The sequence below is a fragment of the Acomys minous genome, assembly GCF_964271855.1.
Source record: "Acomys minous genome assembly, chromosome: 19".
Taxonomy (NCBI): Eukaryota; Metazoa; Chordata; class Mammalia; order Rodentia; family Muridae; genus Acomys; species Acomys minous.
Genome location: NC_140499.1, coordinates 62840361 through 62857259, shown reverse-complemented (window position 1 = coordinate 62857259; position 16899 = coordinate 62840361).

Below are 16899 nucleotides of genomic sequence, written 5' to 3'. Positions count from 1 at the left end.
TGAGCACTGATTACATCGTGTTATCAGCCAGAAATCAAAGAGGTCAACCGGAAGCTGGCCAGGGCTATAGCTCCTTAAGGCCTTCTCCCCAGTGACCCACTTCCCCCAGCTAGGTCTCCCCTCCCCCAGGTTTCCTAATTCCCTGAAACAGCACTACCTGCTGTGGCTCAAGTCTGGAAAACACATGAGGCTGTGGAGCAGGACAGCTCCCAACCAAGCAGTAACATTCTGGCCCAGCTGGATGGTCTCATGGCCATCCCATAATACAGGATGCATTCACACATTCAGGACAACTTTAAAAGGCACCAGCGTTTCTGGGGGAATGTCTCCGTCTCTAACATGGGAACCTGAGTTTGGACTGCCAGTACTCATATAAATAAGTGGGCTCAGGGCGGTGATGGCGCACGCCTGTATTCCCAGCACTCAGGAGGCAGAGGCAGGCGGATCGCTGTGAGTTCGAGGCCAGCCTGGTCTACAAAGCGAGTCCAGGACAGCCAGGGCTACACAAAGAAACCCTATCTCGAAAAACCAAAAACTAAAATAAATAAAAATAAATAAATAGCTGGGCATAGCAGCACATACATGCAGCCCAGGGGTTGCGGGGGGGGGGGGGGGGAAGACAGGAGAACCCTTGGGGCTTGCTGGTCAGCTAGGCCAGCCAACTGATGAGCTCCAGGTTCAGTGAGATATTCTGCCTCAGACAGATAATAAGTTAGATTCAGGAAAACATCCGAACTTAGCATCTGGCCTCCACACAATATATATATATGTATGTATATGTATGTATATATATACACATATACATATGTAAACACCACATACACACACACACACACACACACACACACACACACACACACGTAAAGTAAATGAGAATTTAAAAGTCCCTGTACTCTTAGAGTTCTGAGACTCTTCTGAGACTCAAAACAAACCCTTAGCTAAGAGCCCCTGGACAAATAAAAAGCCAAGTTACATACTTCCAGTGTATAACAGTACAAACATACCCCTTCCAAGAGGAAGAAATGGAAAAACATCAAGAGAATAGCAGATTCAAGAAAGTCCAGACACTAAACCTTGCAACGACTCCGTGACCAGCATCTGCGGCTCACGGCAGCATCCTCTGGACTGCAGTAGGTTTAGACAGCCCCTCCAGCCCTGTAATCTATAGCGTCTCTCTTGGCCTGGCTCCTCTCAGTGCCTACAGAAGTCCACACTCATGACCTCGTAAACATCCTGGGGTCTCCATTGAAATCTGGGCTTCAATCTTTTATGCAAAGCCCACTCAAGGAAGGGTTCCACGCTGAGAATGCGACACTGCTACGTCTCATCTGACCTCAGCAGCTTTGCGGAACCTTGGTGAATAACTTCCATTGGCCCATGAGTCTTGAGTTTTATTTGCCTGCCAAACCAGTACTACATGAAAAATAACACCGAGTTTTTACTGCCAGCTTGAAATGCAGCCTGACCCACTTGGACAATAGACAATGTATCAATGTGCCTATGTGACTTAATCAGGAAAATTTTCCCCTGGGCAGCTCTGTTCAAGCAAATAGCAAACACCCTGTGGAGGGGGTCTCCTTTGCAGACTCTGCTTTCAAGTGAATGCTTTTCAAACATGTTTTCAGTTTCATGCTCTGAAGCCTTCCGTGAGTTAGGTTTGCCTGCAATGCACCTTTTCCCATTGTCCCAAACCAAGCTGGGCTCGTGTTTTTATAATTATAGCTACTTTGCAAAAACCTTATCTGCCCTTTCTGCAACTTTACCTTAGCTCGTGCTCCTGTGCACATTAAAACTGTTCATTTTCCACATTTTTTTCCCGCTCCACTGTCAGCTCGGAATTTTCGCTGGAAGCACAGCTAAAGGCAGTGATCAGTAACCATGTGACAGCCTGAATGCCGTGCTGTCTGGCAACATCCCCTGCCAGACAAATGAGCCTATTGCTTCTGAATTCGACTTCACACAGATTCTTAGGGCAGAACACACAGCCAACTCCTTTACCTTAATGTAACATAAATGGCATCTAGCCCAGTGTCTGCCGCAGTCCTGGCTTTGTTTGGTAGGTGTATTTTAGTTTGATTTGTTTTCTTGGCTTTTTCTTTGCTTGCTTGCCTCTTTCGAGAGTTTCACTGTGTAGTCCAAGCTGGCTTCAAACCTGCTATGGAGCCAAGGATGACCGTGGACTCCCAATCCTGCTGGCCTTCACCTTCCAAGGACTTGGATCATAGGCATGCACCACCACTCCCAGCCATTTCACCCTCTGAGTCCCCAAGAGTCTAAACAGTGTTCATATCTTTCCATCAACAGCGTGGTCCCCTGAGCCCTTACCAGAATGGCCACTGTACGCTCCGACTGCGGAATCATAGGGCCTCCCTGGCCCACAGTTCTAAACTCGTCCACATTCCTCCCACAAACCACCTCCAGAGACCCACAAGCGACACGGTCGGTTTTAGAACAGTAACAACTTCCTGCGCTAGTTACTTCCTCGTCACTCTAGGCAATCCCTGACAGCTTCAGGGGGAAAGGGTTTGCTTTGGTTCATGATTTGGGTGGATGCAATCCATCATGGAGGAAAGTGTGGCTGCGGATGGCTTTCGCGGCAGTGGGAGCAGGAGGCACTTGGGTGCCACAGGGTGAGTGCCATCCAGGAAGCTGAGAGCCCACGCTGTAACTGCGCATGGGCTGTAACTACTCCTCCAGCCTCGAGTCCCCAAATCGTCCCCGCGTCCGTAAGGTCTCGCGATCTCCCAAAATAGTGTCACCATCTGGGAACCAACTATTCAGACTGGGGAAGAGCATTCCCATCCAAACCACAACACAGCCTCCGCTTCAGGTGACGTCATCTGGACCACGACTGGGACTGGGAGGCGCGCTTGAGTCCTTCTTGAGACCTCAAAGGGAAGAAGGTGGGAATAATTAGCATTCCGCCCCCAAAACCCCAAGACCCAGAACCTTGGCTTCTCAGCCTCTCTGGACCATTTACGCCATTCCCCAGAGTCAGTCCTCAGGGAGACGTGGTCAGGAAAAGAAAAACACTCAGTGTCGCGCCCCACCCGCCCCAGCCTCTAACCACCAAAACCACGTTTGCGTCCTAGTGAAAACCAATTAGGAGCACAATGAAACGGATCGCGCGCGCGGGAGGCCCTACAGTGTGGCACACTCGGAGGAGCCACGGAAATTCGGAATCGTTTTCCCCTGTGCATCTCTTCACCGGCAACCCTTACAATAAACAAGCAAATGAAGACAAAAGATAATTGGGGAAGTAAATAACCTTGAAAGTATAAAAAGATGCAGTAGCCGTGGCTCGGTCGCAGACCACTTGCCTGGAAAGAGCAAGGACCTAGGTTCCGTCCCCAGCAGGAGAGATTGTGAACTACGCTCTGATAACCATGCCTTCTTGGTCGTCAATAAAGAAATCCTGAATATTTAATGAGCAGCTTTTTTTAAGACGCTCAGAAGGTTGGTGTCAAATGCTTGCTTTTCACTGGACAGCAAAAGTAGGTAAATCAAAGCCGGGTGGTGGCACATGGATTTAATCCCAGCACTTGGGAGGCAGAGGCTGGTGGATCGCTGTGAGTTCGAGGCCAGCCTGGTCTACAAACTGAGTCCAGAACAGCCAGGACTACAAGAGAAACCCTGTCTTGAAAAATAAAAAAGATTTTAAAAAAGAGAAATAGGCAAATTAAGTATATAAAATAATAAAAAGAAGGGGCTAGTGAGAAAGTTCAGCAGGGAAAGGTGTTCACCATCAATCTAATGGCCCCACACGGTGGATGAAGAGAAGAAATTTCCATAATTGTCCTCTACCCCAACATGTGCGGCATGGCACACATACGTGTTCTTACATTAATAGGTAAGTAAACAGATAAAGACAAGAGAGACTACGCTTAGCCATGAGGTAAAGAAGCAACGCAAGACGCTGCAGGGACGCGGGTTTTCCTAGGACGGTCCCAGGCTGGAAATTTGCTTAGAAAATCGCTTCTGGGGTGGAAGACAATGTTGCTGTCCTACTACGTAATTTGGGTGACTGTGTTGTTCTGTCCTGGTTATTGTTTTGCTTCCCTTCCTTCCTTATCTCTTTCCTTTCCTTTGTTAACAGCGCCTCACTGTGTAACCTAGGGCAGCCTCCGGTGTGAGATGCGTCTCCCTCAGACGCCCGAGTGATGGGGTTGCCGGCACATGACACCACATGCAGCTTCGAACCCATTACTCATATGTCAGTGTATAAGATCGCCTAGAAATGTGATATTTCTCAAAGTACCAGGCTTCCATGTTCACCTCTCACTGTAAGCCACGTCAGAGACTTCATCAGAAAACACCATGTACCTCAAAACAAAACAAACAAACAAACAAAAACCTCACTTGCCCCTGGTAACAGCTCTTCTTCTCCTTAAATTGCTAAGGAAGACATCCTGTTAGGAGACAGGGTTATAGGCTGCTGTGACATTTGAGGGACCCAAACCTGCTGAACCATCCAGAGAACTTTCAAAGCGCTGTTTTTTGTTTTGTTTTGTTTTGTTTTGTTTTTAGACTAACTAGAAAATTTTCAGAGACATGGTCATTGTGAGTAGCATCACTATACAAACCAAATTGGGGGAGGAGAAGTCAGAGACTCTGGACTCTTATTTAAAATACTAACCAGTCTCTCCCAGTGAGGAGATTCTTAAGTGAGTTTCATAATATTAGTTGAGAAAGCAGCATATTCAGTGCACTTTTCTAAAAGGCTTCCCAGGAAGAAAAGTGCACTTATTTTCTAATACCAACGAGACAATATAACGTATATTAAATAGCTGTCTCATCAGAATCTTCAAATAGTATAGATTAACAAATGCTTTCACAGCATGAATTATTCAAACACCTCTCTCTCTCTCTCTCTCTCTCTCTCTCTCTCTCTCTCTCTCTCTCTTTCCAAATCCCAATTGCACATTCTGGGCAAACATTCTACCACGGGCCTGCCACTTACCTACAAATACCACTGACCAAATGGCAATACATTTTTAATTATACACAGTAAGTTTAAAACCCTGTGTGATTGTTTCATAACAGTTACCATCACAATGCTAGAAGAGCCTGCTTCCCCACAGCTAGCCTCCAGTAGCCTCAGTTTTCAGTTTGTACCAGCAAGACAGAGTGCAGCCTTAACCTGGATGGAGCATCCAAGATGCCCTCTCTTTCTTTTTCTTTCTTTCCTTCCTTCCTTCCTTCCTTTCTTTGGTTTTGTGGTGTACGGCATGGAGCCCCAGGGTCTCACACATGCTGGCTAAATGCTCTACCACTGAGCCACACCCCTAGCCTACATTTTCATTTAATAATTAAATTGGTGGTTTAGTATATTAGCTGTATTAATCTGTTACTTACATTTACACAGTTCTAGAATGATACATATTTTATAGGTCTTTCACCAAGAATTCCAGTTCATCTTCTTTCTGTTTTGGTTTGGTTTGGTTTGGTTTGGTTTTTTTAGAGTCTGCATGTTCTTGGGCAATATTTGTCACCCACTTGTCACCAGTCATGATCCATAGCTATGCCTGAACCTGAGAGTGTCCTCATTTCTTCTGTTTGTAATGTCAAGATAGACTCCCAATATTAATCTGGGTGGAGCATCTGAAAAGTACTTCCTCTCAGCTAGGGTCACGGTGCCACACCACTAGCTAATGAACATTTTTTTTTCATGAGCTCCCATAAAGTGTGGTTTTCTGTGCTATATATCAGAGTCAACCCGTGTACACATGAAAGGGTGGTTTATTGCATCCTGGTGTCACAAAGGGGAACATTTTGTAGTTTAAACTAAAACTAGTTAGACTTCTATATCCCACTGTTGTTTTAAATGCCCTGCTTTGTGGGGGAAGGGCAGGAGCGTCACTGTCTGGACAATCGTCCCTCCACACTGTAGCTACTAGGACTGGAGGCAGGCTTCCACATCCCACAGCTCGTGACAACCAGGGTACAAAGGCCCTGTAGCTCCAGAGCTCTGACACCTGCTGCCTGAATCAGGAGATCAGAATATCTGTGCCCTGGCTGGCAACGCCTGTGGCCTCCCCTAGCCAAAGGCTGGCTGCTGTCCCAGAGAGCACAGAAGCCTCGGTGTCAGGCAAGCCTGAGGCTGAAGCCAGGCTCCACGGCTGCCAGAAGAGAAGGCCAACAATGGACTGTGTTACTTGGTGGAACTGGTGCGAGATTAGCATTCCTCTCAGAAGCATCCAACTCGGAGAGTGATGTGTGAGGTGGGTTCTGATGAGGGCAGTTCCTCATTCCAGGGATGGTGGCCGGTCTCAGGAAGGCGGACAGGTGACTCAGTGGGAGCGGTGTGTTCTTAAACCGAGGGCGTTACTCATGAGAAAGTGGTTTCAGAGATCAGTCATGGTAAAAAAAAAAAAAAGAGTTAAGACTTTTGGATCTGGACTTGAATCTTGACCCAGTAATTAACATTAATTCTATTAATTAAGACCTTTCAGGGGCTGAGGAGATGGCTCAGTGGGAGCTCAGCTCCCTGCTCCCACACATGATGGCTCACAACTGCTTCTAACTCCAGCTTTAAGGGGCTAAAAGTCCTCTTCTGGCAGGTGCTCACATGCATTTGCACACTTAAAGACACAAAAATAAAAATAATTATTACATTTTGATATTTTAATTTGTGTTTTACTCCTTTTTGCTTATTGAGACAAAGGCTATGTGGCCTTGGCTGCCCAGCTACTCACTATGTAGACCAGCCTGGCTTCAAACTCACAGCGATCTACCTGCCTCTGCCTCACAAATGCTGAGATTAAAGGTGCACATCAGCACACCTTCATATAATTTTTAAATATCTTTCAGACGCTTCAGAGGTAACTTATTAAGAGCCCATATTGTGTTTGCAGAGGACCAGAGTTCAATGCCCAGCCCTCGTGTTGGGCATCTTACAACGACCAGTTCCGGGGGATTACATGCTGCCTTCTTCTGACCACCTCAGGTGTGTACATGAGTGTACACATGCACACTGCATAGCCACACTCACACACACACACTGCATAGCCACACTCACACACACACACCTGCGTAGCCACACACACTGCATAGCCACACTCACACACACACACACACTGCATAGCTATACTCACAAACATACCTGCATAGCCACACTCACACACACACTGCATAGCCACACTCACACACACACACTTGCGTAGCCACACACACTGCATAGCCACACTCATAAAAAACACCTGCATAGCCACACTCACACACACACTGCATAGCCACACTCACACACACATCTACATATCCACACCCATACACACATACCTGTGTACCCACATTTTCACATATACACACCTGCATATCCTCTCTCTCTCTCACACACACACTCACACACATACACACACCTGCATATCCACACTCACCTGCTTATCCACACTCATATACACACACACCTGCATATCCACACTCACACTCACATACACATACACCTGCATATCCACACTCACACTCACATGCACACACACCTGCATATCCACACTCACACTCACATGCACACACACCTGCATATCCACACTCACACTCACATGCACACACCTGCACACCCACACTCACACTCACATACACACACACCTGCACATCCACACTCACACTCACATACACACCTGCACATCCACACTCACACTCACATACACACACACCTACACACCTGCATATCCACACTCACACTCACATACACACACACCTGCACATCCACACTCACACTCACATACACACACACCTACACACCTGTATATCCACACTCACACTCACATACACACACACCTGCACACCCACACTCACACTCACATACACACACACCTGCACATCCACACTCACACTCACATACACACACACCTGCACATCCACACTCACACTCACATACACACACACCTGCACATCCACACTCACACTCACATACACACACACCTGAACATCCACACTCACACTCACATATACACACACCTGCACACCCACACTCACACTCACATACACACACACCTGCACATCCACACTCACACTCACATACACACACACCTGCACACCCACACTCACACTCACATACACACACACCTGCACATCCACACTCACACTCACATACACACACACCTGCACATCCACACTCACATACACACACACCTGCATATCCATACTCATACTCACATACACACACACCTGCACATCCACACTCACACTCACATACGCACACCTGCATATCCACACTCACCTGCTTATCCACACTCACATACACACACACCTGCACATCCACACTCACACTCACATACACACACACCTGCACATCCACACTCACACTCACATACACACACACCTGCACATCCACACTCACATACACACACACCTGCATATCCATACTCATACTCACATACACACACACCTGCACATCCACACTCACACTCACATACGCACACCTGCATATCCACACTCACCTGCTTATCCACACTCACATACACACACACCTGCACATCCACACTCACATTCACATACACACACACCTGCACACCCACACTCACACTCACATACACACACACCTGCACATCCACACTCACACTCACATACACACACACCTGCATATCCACACTCACACTCACATACACACACACCTGCACATCCACACTCACACTCACATACACACACACCTGCACATCTTCTTAAATCTTTCAGCAAAGCCTGATCTATCTCAAGAGGCTGCAGTGAGAAGGTCATTCAAGAACAACTGGGCAAGACTCTGCCTCAAAATAAATAAATCTTTATTTACTTATTTATTTAAAACCAGCTAAGGAGCTAGCTCTATGGTTGAGTGCCTGCCCAGTACGCAGAAGGCCTGGGTTTAAGCCTCAGAGTTAAAGATGGGAAACGTCCCCACTGACCCCGAGCTGTTCACCCTGTCGGGGGAAACTGTACAGGTTTTAGGGTGGGAGCCCTCACTGGAGGAAGCAGGGCAGGCCTTGAGGGTTAGAGCCAGGCAAGTGACCCACCCACCTTTCTGCAGCCTGCTGCCTTAGTGTGGCTTCCTCCCGCTCTCCCTGGATGATTGGCTGCACCCTCTCCAACCGCAGGCAAAATGAATCATTCCAACTTTTTTTATACTTTTTTTATTAATTTATTCATATTACATCTCAATGGTTATCCCATCCCTTGTATCCTCCCATTCCTCCCTCCCTCCCATTTTCCCCTTACTCCCCTCCCCTATGACTGTGACTGAGGGAGATTTCCTCCCCCTTTATATGCTCATAGGGTATCAAGTCTTTTCTTGGTAGCCTGCTATCTTTCCTCTAAGTGCCACCAGGTCTCCCCATCCAGGGGACATGGTCAAATATGAGGCACCGGAGTACGTGTGAAAGTCATTCCAACTTTAAGTCATTTCTTTCAGGCTTCTTACCGAAACAAGAGGAGACACTGCTGGCCGCACTCTGCGCTTTAGCTAAGATACAAGCTCACCAACCAGAGCTCACAAAATCACGAAAGCTGTTGGGTTAACAAAGCTCCTTTAGTACCTGGCATTCAAGAAATCCTGGGTGTAATCTCCAGCATCCCATAAATTGCTGCAGTGGTATACTCCTTACACGGGGGACGTGGAGGCAGAAGGATAGAGACTTCAAGATAATCCTCAGTTATATAGTAAGTTTGAGCCCCGTCTGGCATACATAAGCCCCTATCTCAAAATAAATGAACAAACTAGTCTTTACAAAGCATAAGGCCTTTGGAGTAATTCACAGGATCAGTGGTCCAGCCTCAGGGGCCACAAAAGTAATTAGACATCATCCAGGTCTTCTTCCAGCCTTGCAAACCTAGGGTCTGCTTGGTAATACTTGGGAAGCCCTGATTGGCCCTGTTTGGTTCATACGGTCTGCTGCTGGCCTATCCCTGTTGCCAAGGGAACCAAGTGCTATGAATACCCAGGGTAAAGTCTAGCCATGTTGTCTAAGTCCTTTACTAAAGAAAGCAAACAAGCCGTCACAGAAGTCACGTTCGCTACGCGCTCTTAACAAACAGGTAACTCCCTGCAATCATCGCTCCACTATCTGCCCCCAGATCAAATGCGTTAACACATGTGGCATACACAGGAATTCAATGCATGTTAGTGGGAGCAGCACTGTAAAGAGGAAAGCGGGGCAGCAAAGTGCCTGGGGTTAACTCCCAGCACCCACACGTGGCTCACAACTGACTGTCTCCAGTTCTAACAGATGTAGTGCCCCGCACTGACCTCCCAGGCACCAGGCACAAATGTGCATACAGGAAAAGGAAAGCACTCATACGCATACAAGTTTAATACATAAACCAACCTCTCAAATAGAAAAATAAAAGAGGAAAAAATAATAATCAATTCTAGTCCCCACAAGAAAAGGCACACACCCTTATCGAGCTCACTCATACGGCCTTTAAGATCATTCACGTCTCTGGGTCTATTGCTGGAGAACTGTAATCCCAGCACTTGAGATAGGAGGATCGCAAGTTCAAGGCCAGCCTCGACCACACAGCAAGGTTTAAAACTAGCCTGGCTTGCATGAGAATGCATCGCTGTCTCAAAAAAGAGGAAGAAAGAAAGAAGAGAAAAAGAAAGAAAGAAAGGAAAAAAGGAGAGAGAGAGAGAGAGAGAGAGAGAGAACCATTTGCACACAATTATTTGCTACCAACTCCGGATTCATAGATAGACTCCTCCTAAGAAGATAATGAAGCTGACGCTGACACGGAGACTTGACCTCACGGTCACAGGATGAAGGATCAGTCTCTCAGGGCAAGACCCTCCCTGAATGAAGTGATGGACTTGTCCAGCTTCCAGACAAAGACGATTTCCCAGTCAGCAGGCAGATAGAAACTAAACGTGCTGAGTAGTACTCACATACTACCTGGTTCCTGGCTTTTCAAACTCTGTGTTACAATCCTACGTGGGGGAGTCACAACTGAGTGTGTGTGTGTGTGTGTGTGTGTGTGTGTAAGGGGCAGGGCTGGGGAACGATGAATCAGAATGTGAGAGCACACGACGTCACTGCAGCCTTGAGGCTTCCGAGCACAGACAAGGGCTCTCTCTCTGCAAGCCTTCAATCCCCTCACAGCACCAAGGAATGCTAACACACCGCCCAGACCTGAGACTATTTCATGTTATCAACTGCAATGTTTTCACTATAAGCACAAGGTTGCCTGCTCTTTTGGGCCAAGGCATGGTGGTGTGCGCCTTTAATCCCAGCACTTGGGAGCCAGAGGCAGGCGGATAGCTGTGAGTTCGAGACCAGCCTGGTCTACAAAGCAAGTGCTGAACACCCAAGGCTACACAGAGAAACCCTGTCTCAAATCCTGGGGGTTTTTTTGTTTGTTTGTTTGTTTGTTTAGGATTTTTTAAAAATTGCGTATATGTGAGGGAAGAGTGCGTGCAGGTGCCCTCAGGGACCAGAGGAAAGTCAGATCTCCTGGAAGTGAAGTTCCAGCTGGCTGTAGACTGCATGTGGGTGCTGGGCACCCAACTCCTCTGGAAAAGCAGCCAGTGCTCTGAACTGCTAGGCCATCTCTCCAGCCTGGAAAACAAAGACTGTTAATATTTTCCTGTTATCATTCTTCAGCAAATTAGTAACAAGTCTGTCCATGTGTTTTAGGACTGTATTATGTTTGGATGTTTGCTTTTAAGAATTGTTGCTTGAGCCGGGCGTGGTGGCGCACGCCTTTAATCCCAGCACTCGGGAGGCAGAGGCGGGCGGATCGCTGTGAGTTCGAGACCAGCCTGGTCTACAAAGTGAGTCCAGGGCAGCAAAGGCTACACAGAGAGACCCTGTCTCGAAAAACCAAAAAAAAAAAAAAAAAAAAAAAAAAAGAATTGTTGCTTGAGGCCAGGTGTGGTGGTGCACCCCTTTGATCCCAGCACTCAGAAGGCAGAGGCAGTTGGATTTCTGAGTTTGAGGTCGGTTTGGTCTACAGGGCAAATTCCATCCAGGCCTACATAGAGAAACCTTGTCTCAAAATTTAAAAGAAAAAAATGCCGTTTGAGGACCCTGGAAATGTGGTTTAGTTGACAGAGTGCTTGTTTAGCGGGCACAGTCTCGGTTTTAGTTCCTGACGCCGTCTAAGCCTGGTGTGGTAGCACAGGCCTGTAATCGTGGCCCTCAAGAGGTGGAGGCAGGAGGCTCAGAAATCAAGGTCACTCTCAGCTAAACAAATTCAGGGCTAGCCTGGTATATATCTCAAAAAAAGTGGAGGGCAGGAGAAGATGGAGGGTGTGTGTGTGTGTGTGTGTGTGTGTGTGTGTGTGTGTGTGTGTGCCGTGCCTTATGGAAACTATGGAAGCTGAGAGTGGTGCCACACACCTATAATGCAGTTGTATCTCTGTGACTTTAAGGCCAGCTTGGTCTACATAGTGAATTCCAGGTTAGCTCGGGCTACATAGTAAAACTCTGTCTCAAAAAGACAAAAATAAATAAATAAATAAAAAAGCCTATGGAAACTCATCAGTGTGTAAGCTATACTTTCTTAACTTTAAAAGGAGTTTAAACACAGGCACCTTACATAGGTGGACAGTGCTTCCCTGTCATGAGTTGGGAACACATGAGTTCCTAACTGAAAATCTCAATGCCAGGTGTAGGATATGACCATCTGGTTATTGGTCAAGGATGCTTCAGAGGCCCCTAAAACAACACAGACTATTGCTGTTGCTCTTGTTTACCTGCCTCAGCTGTGTAGTGAGATGCTATTGCTGAAGACACTACACACTGGTCCAAACAGAGAAATCAAGATGGATCTTGTGGTGGCTTAAATGAATATGATCCACAGGCTTATAGGGCGTGGTGCTGTTAGGAGGTGTGGCCTTATTGGAGGAGCTGTGGCCTTATTGGAGGAAATACTTCACTCAGGGGTGGACTCTGAGGTCCCAGAAGCTCAGGCCAGGTCTAGTTGCTCTCTGTCTCTTCCTGCTGCCTGTGGGTCAAGATGTAGAGCTCTCAGCTCCTTCTCCAGCGCCATGTCTGCCCACACCCTGCCCACACACTGCCTGCACCCTGCCTGCACCCTGCCCACACACTGCCTACACACTGACCACACCCTGCCCACACACTGCCCACACACTACCCACACACTGCACCCTGCCCACACACTGCCTGCACACTGACCACACCCTGCCCACACACTGCCCGCACCCTGCCTGCACCCTGCCCACACACTGCCTGCACACTGACCACACCCTGCCCACACACTGCCCGCACCCTGCCTGCACCCTGCCCACACACTGCCTGCACACTGACCACACCCTGCCCACACACTGCCCACACACTACCCACACACTGCACCCTGCCCACAGACTGCAATGCTTTCCTGCCATGACAGTAATGCACTAAGCCCCTGAAACTGTAAGCCAGCCCCCAATTAAATGTTTTCCTTTATAAAAGTTGCCGTGTTCAGCTTCTGGGTGAGGTCGCACATGCTTGTGATCCTAGCACTTGGGGAGGCAGAGGAAGAAGGTTCTCCATGGTTCAAGGCCAGTCTCATCTACAAAGTGAGTCCAGGACAGCCAAGGCTACACAGAGAAACTGTGTCTCAAAAAAAAAAAAAAATGCCATGGTCATGGTGTCTCTTTACAGTAATAGAAACCCTAAGTAAGACAAAAGTGATCTAGAAGTTTCCTCCCTATTAGTTAGCTTTCAGAGTGACAGAAGGTGCTGCAGAGGCCACTGGGGAAGAAAAGACATCAGTGGTCTTGCTCACCAGTGGGCCACGCATGCTATGATAATTAACTGCCTGACACACTAGTGGCACGGCAGTTACAGAAGTAACCAGTCACTTGCTGATAGGTGTGAGCCCTGGTCCACAGGAGGAAAGTTGTGCCTGGTGCTGCCTACCTAGTCAAAAGCCCATGTCTAGGAAACTTACAGACCCTGGGGTCAAAGCAGGGGAACTATGACTGTTTGTTTTGTTTTTTGTTTGTTTGTTTTTTGTGTTTTTTGATTGTTTGTTTGTTTGTTGCTAAATCGACATGTCAAACTGTCACCTTCAAAGTATTTATGTTCACGATCACGGATTAGTGCTGCTCTGAGACTTGCTCGGAGAAACTCCATTTTCATTGGACAGCAGACTCATAACTGGTGAAAGAGCTGATACTAAGCGACTGTTGCGTGCCCAACCCTGAATGGGACGCTTACATCAAAGCATAACCCTTCCCTTCCCCTCACCAAGGCTCAGAGAACACAAAGTCAGGGTACCTAGAGTGTAGGAGCAGGAGGATGGCCAGAAGTGCTGCCTTCTGGCCGTGATGAGGTTTTGCACTCCTGAACTCCCAGCCATGACTACCTGCAGATCAAGCCGGTCCACATTTCGGCTTGGATGCCAGGCGAATACATGAGGCTCCACCCCAACGAAGGACCTTTTTATACCTGATGACTGATGAAAGAGGGAGAGTCCTTTACTTCAGGGCAGGTGGCTGCTGGCAGGTTGCCCGTGCTGTCATGGATCACCTGTCATCCCTGAGGATAGGAGCAGCGCTAGGGTGCTGGACTGGGTAGGCCAGAAGAAGAAGGAGGAGGAGGAGGAGGAGGAAGAGGAGGAGGAGGAGAACACATGAGATGGGAGGGGAAAGTATGGAGGGGTCTGAGAGGAGAGCAATAGATGCCTTTATTTGGATATGGTTAAAATAAACTGTACGAATATATGAATAAGCAAAATGAAGATTGAATAAAAAATTTTTCTAAAAAACTAAAATGTTTAAGACCTCAAATATATAAAACTTGCTGTTTGAGTTGCTGACTTGATCCTGCAGTATCGAACATTCGACCAAGATTGGCTGGGCGTGATGGTGCACACCTTTAGTTCCAACACTTGGAAGGCAGAGGCAGATGAATCTCTGTGAGTTCTAGGCTAGCCTGATCTACAAGTGGTGAGTTCCAGGCTAGCCTGATCTACAAGTGGTGAGTTCCAGGCCAGCCACGGATATATAGTGAGACTCTGCTGTCTCAAAAAAAAATTTTTTTTTAATTCTTTATGTAAGACTAAACAAGTGTGCTGCCTTCGGTTGTCCCCCAGAAGAATAAGGTAAATCCCTGCTGCTAAAGATCCTAACACCTCAGAAGCAAGGCCAAGAGACCCCTGAGCTGGAACTAACCTAAATGCTCCCTCCCTGAGGACTCGCTTTCATGGTACCAGATGACACCAGGAAAACTTCCAAAGGAGGGAGGCATCCAACAGCCCGACCCAGCTAGGATGAAAGGAGGGAAGCAACCAACAATCCCACCCAGCTCTGAGGCCCGTGAACCACTTCAGTGACCAGCACGGCATGACAACCCAGGTGCCGGAGTGGCACACATACCTTAGTAGTAACCAACAGCTCTCTAACTGGATTAAAGGCCTGATCAATGGGAGGGAAACCATGCTTGATATTGGAACCCTAGCTAACTACTCAATGCTAGTGAGATCATGGCTACTGGAGAAGACTCTACACTCAGTAACTTACAATATCAGCATAATCCCTAACAACAGGCTTATGAACATTTGCCCTGACACCCACAGATGAATGCAAGCTTCATCCTCTTCAAAGAGACGTCTCTTTGCAACAGACACTACCAAAAACCACAACCAGTGCAGAGCCGTGGAGCCCAGTCCCAATGGATGACTCTACAAAGCATGCCTGCATCTAAAACTCAGAGAATACCGCAGAAGATGGGTAAGAGCCAGGGGATCAGACTGTGTCTCCAAGTTGCATCAGAAGGTTCTATCTGCAAAATCTCACCAACATGACAGCCCAAACAAGGCCTAAACAAGTTTGACACCAAAAGACATGCCCAACTGGATGGAGATAATCCCACGAGGCCTCAACCCTACTCAAAGAACTATAGGCAACCGAGTAATGCTGGGAGCAGGAGGGGTGGTCCCACCCAGAAAGGATCACAGCAGCGGCTTGTCCAACGCCAGGCAGCCCTAAAAACATACACGGAAAGGAGAGCGGGGAGGGGTATATGGGAGAGCTTGGAGGGAGGAAAGGAAAGGGAGAAACATTGTGATTAAACTACAATCTCATAAATAAAATTAATTAACTAATTAAACAAGCATATCCATCTTGTTAGTATTCAAATTTGCTTTCATTTTTAACAAAATTATATAATACCTAAATATTAGTTTTTAGTAAATACCTTTATAATTTATTATCAACAAATGCTTGACTTATATACCTATTTTATATCTATCTAGCCTGCTCTTTTATAAATGCCTCAGGTAAAAGCAGCCAGGAAAGAAAAAAGTTTTAAGGAGCCCTGGCTTAACGAAATCCTCCCACCCACTCTAACAACATGGACAGTGTATGTGATGAACTGATCTGGCAACAGAATCTTCATGGATCGAGAGTAGACCTGGATTTGAACTCAAGCCGGCCAGGCTGCAGAGCACCACGCCTCACACCGGCTCGGCAGCTTTGCCCGGGGTCCTTCCGCTAGCACTTGTTGGTTTCTCTTCCGAGCCCAGCTGGAAAAGCTAACACGGTCCCTCCACATCTCTCTCTCTCTCTCTCTCTCTATCTCTCTCTCTCTCTCTCTCTCTCTCTCTCTCTCTCTCTCTCTCTCTCTCTCTCTCTCGCTTGTTTCTCTCTGGGTCTGTCCCTCTCCCTCCTTCTCTCTCACCACCCCTCTCTTTAGACGGCTCTGAAACGTCAGAGGGCCAGAACCTACTCTCAGCCGGCTCCTCACTCCCAGTCCCTGGTTCTCTCAGATGGAGGCTTCAGCGCTCCTGTTTCCCCACCGTAAGCCTACGTGGGCGTCATCTCTGCCTTGCTGGGTAGAACTCCAATCTGACCTAACCCCAGGACAACCACAGTCTTCACTGAGCACATATCACACGGGGCTGGGCTTTCCTTAGAGCCTCACCCAGCTGACCTCTGTGGGCTGTGGGCTCTGCGGCTGCCGCCTCACACCAGCCTGTCCTGGTGGC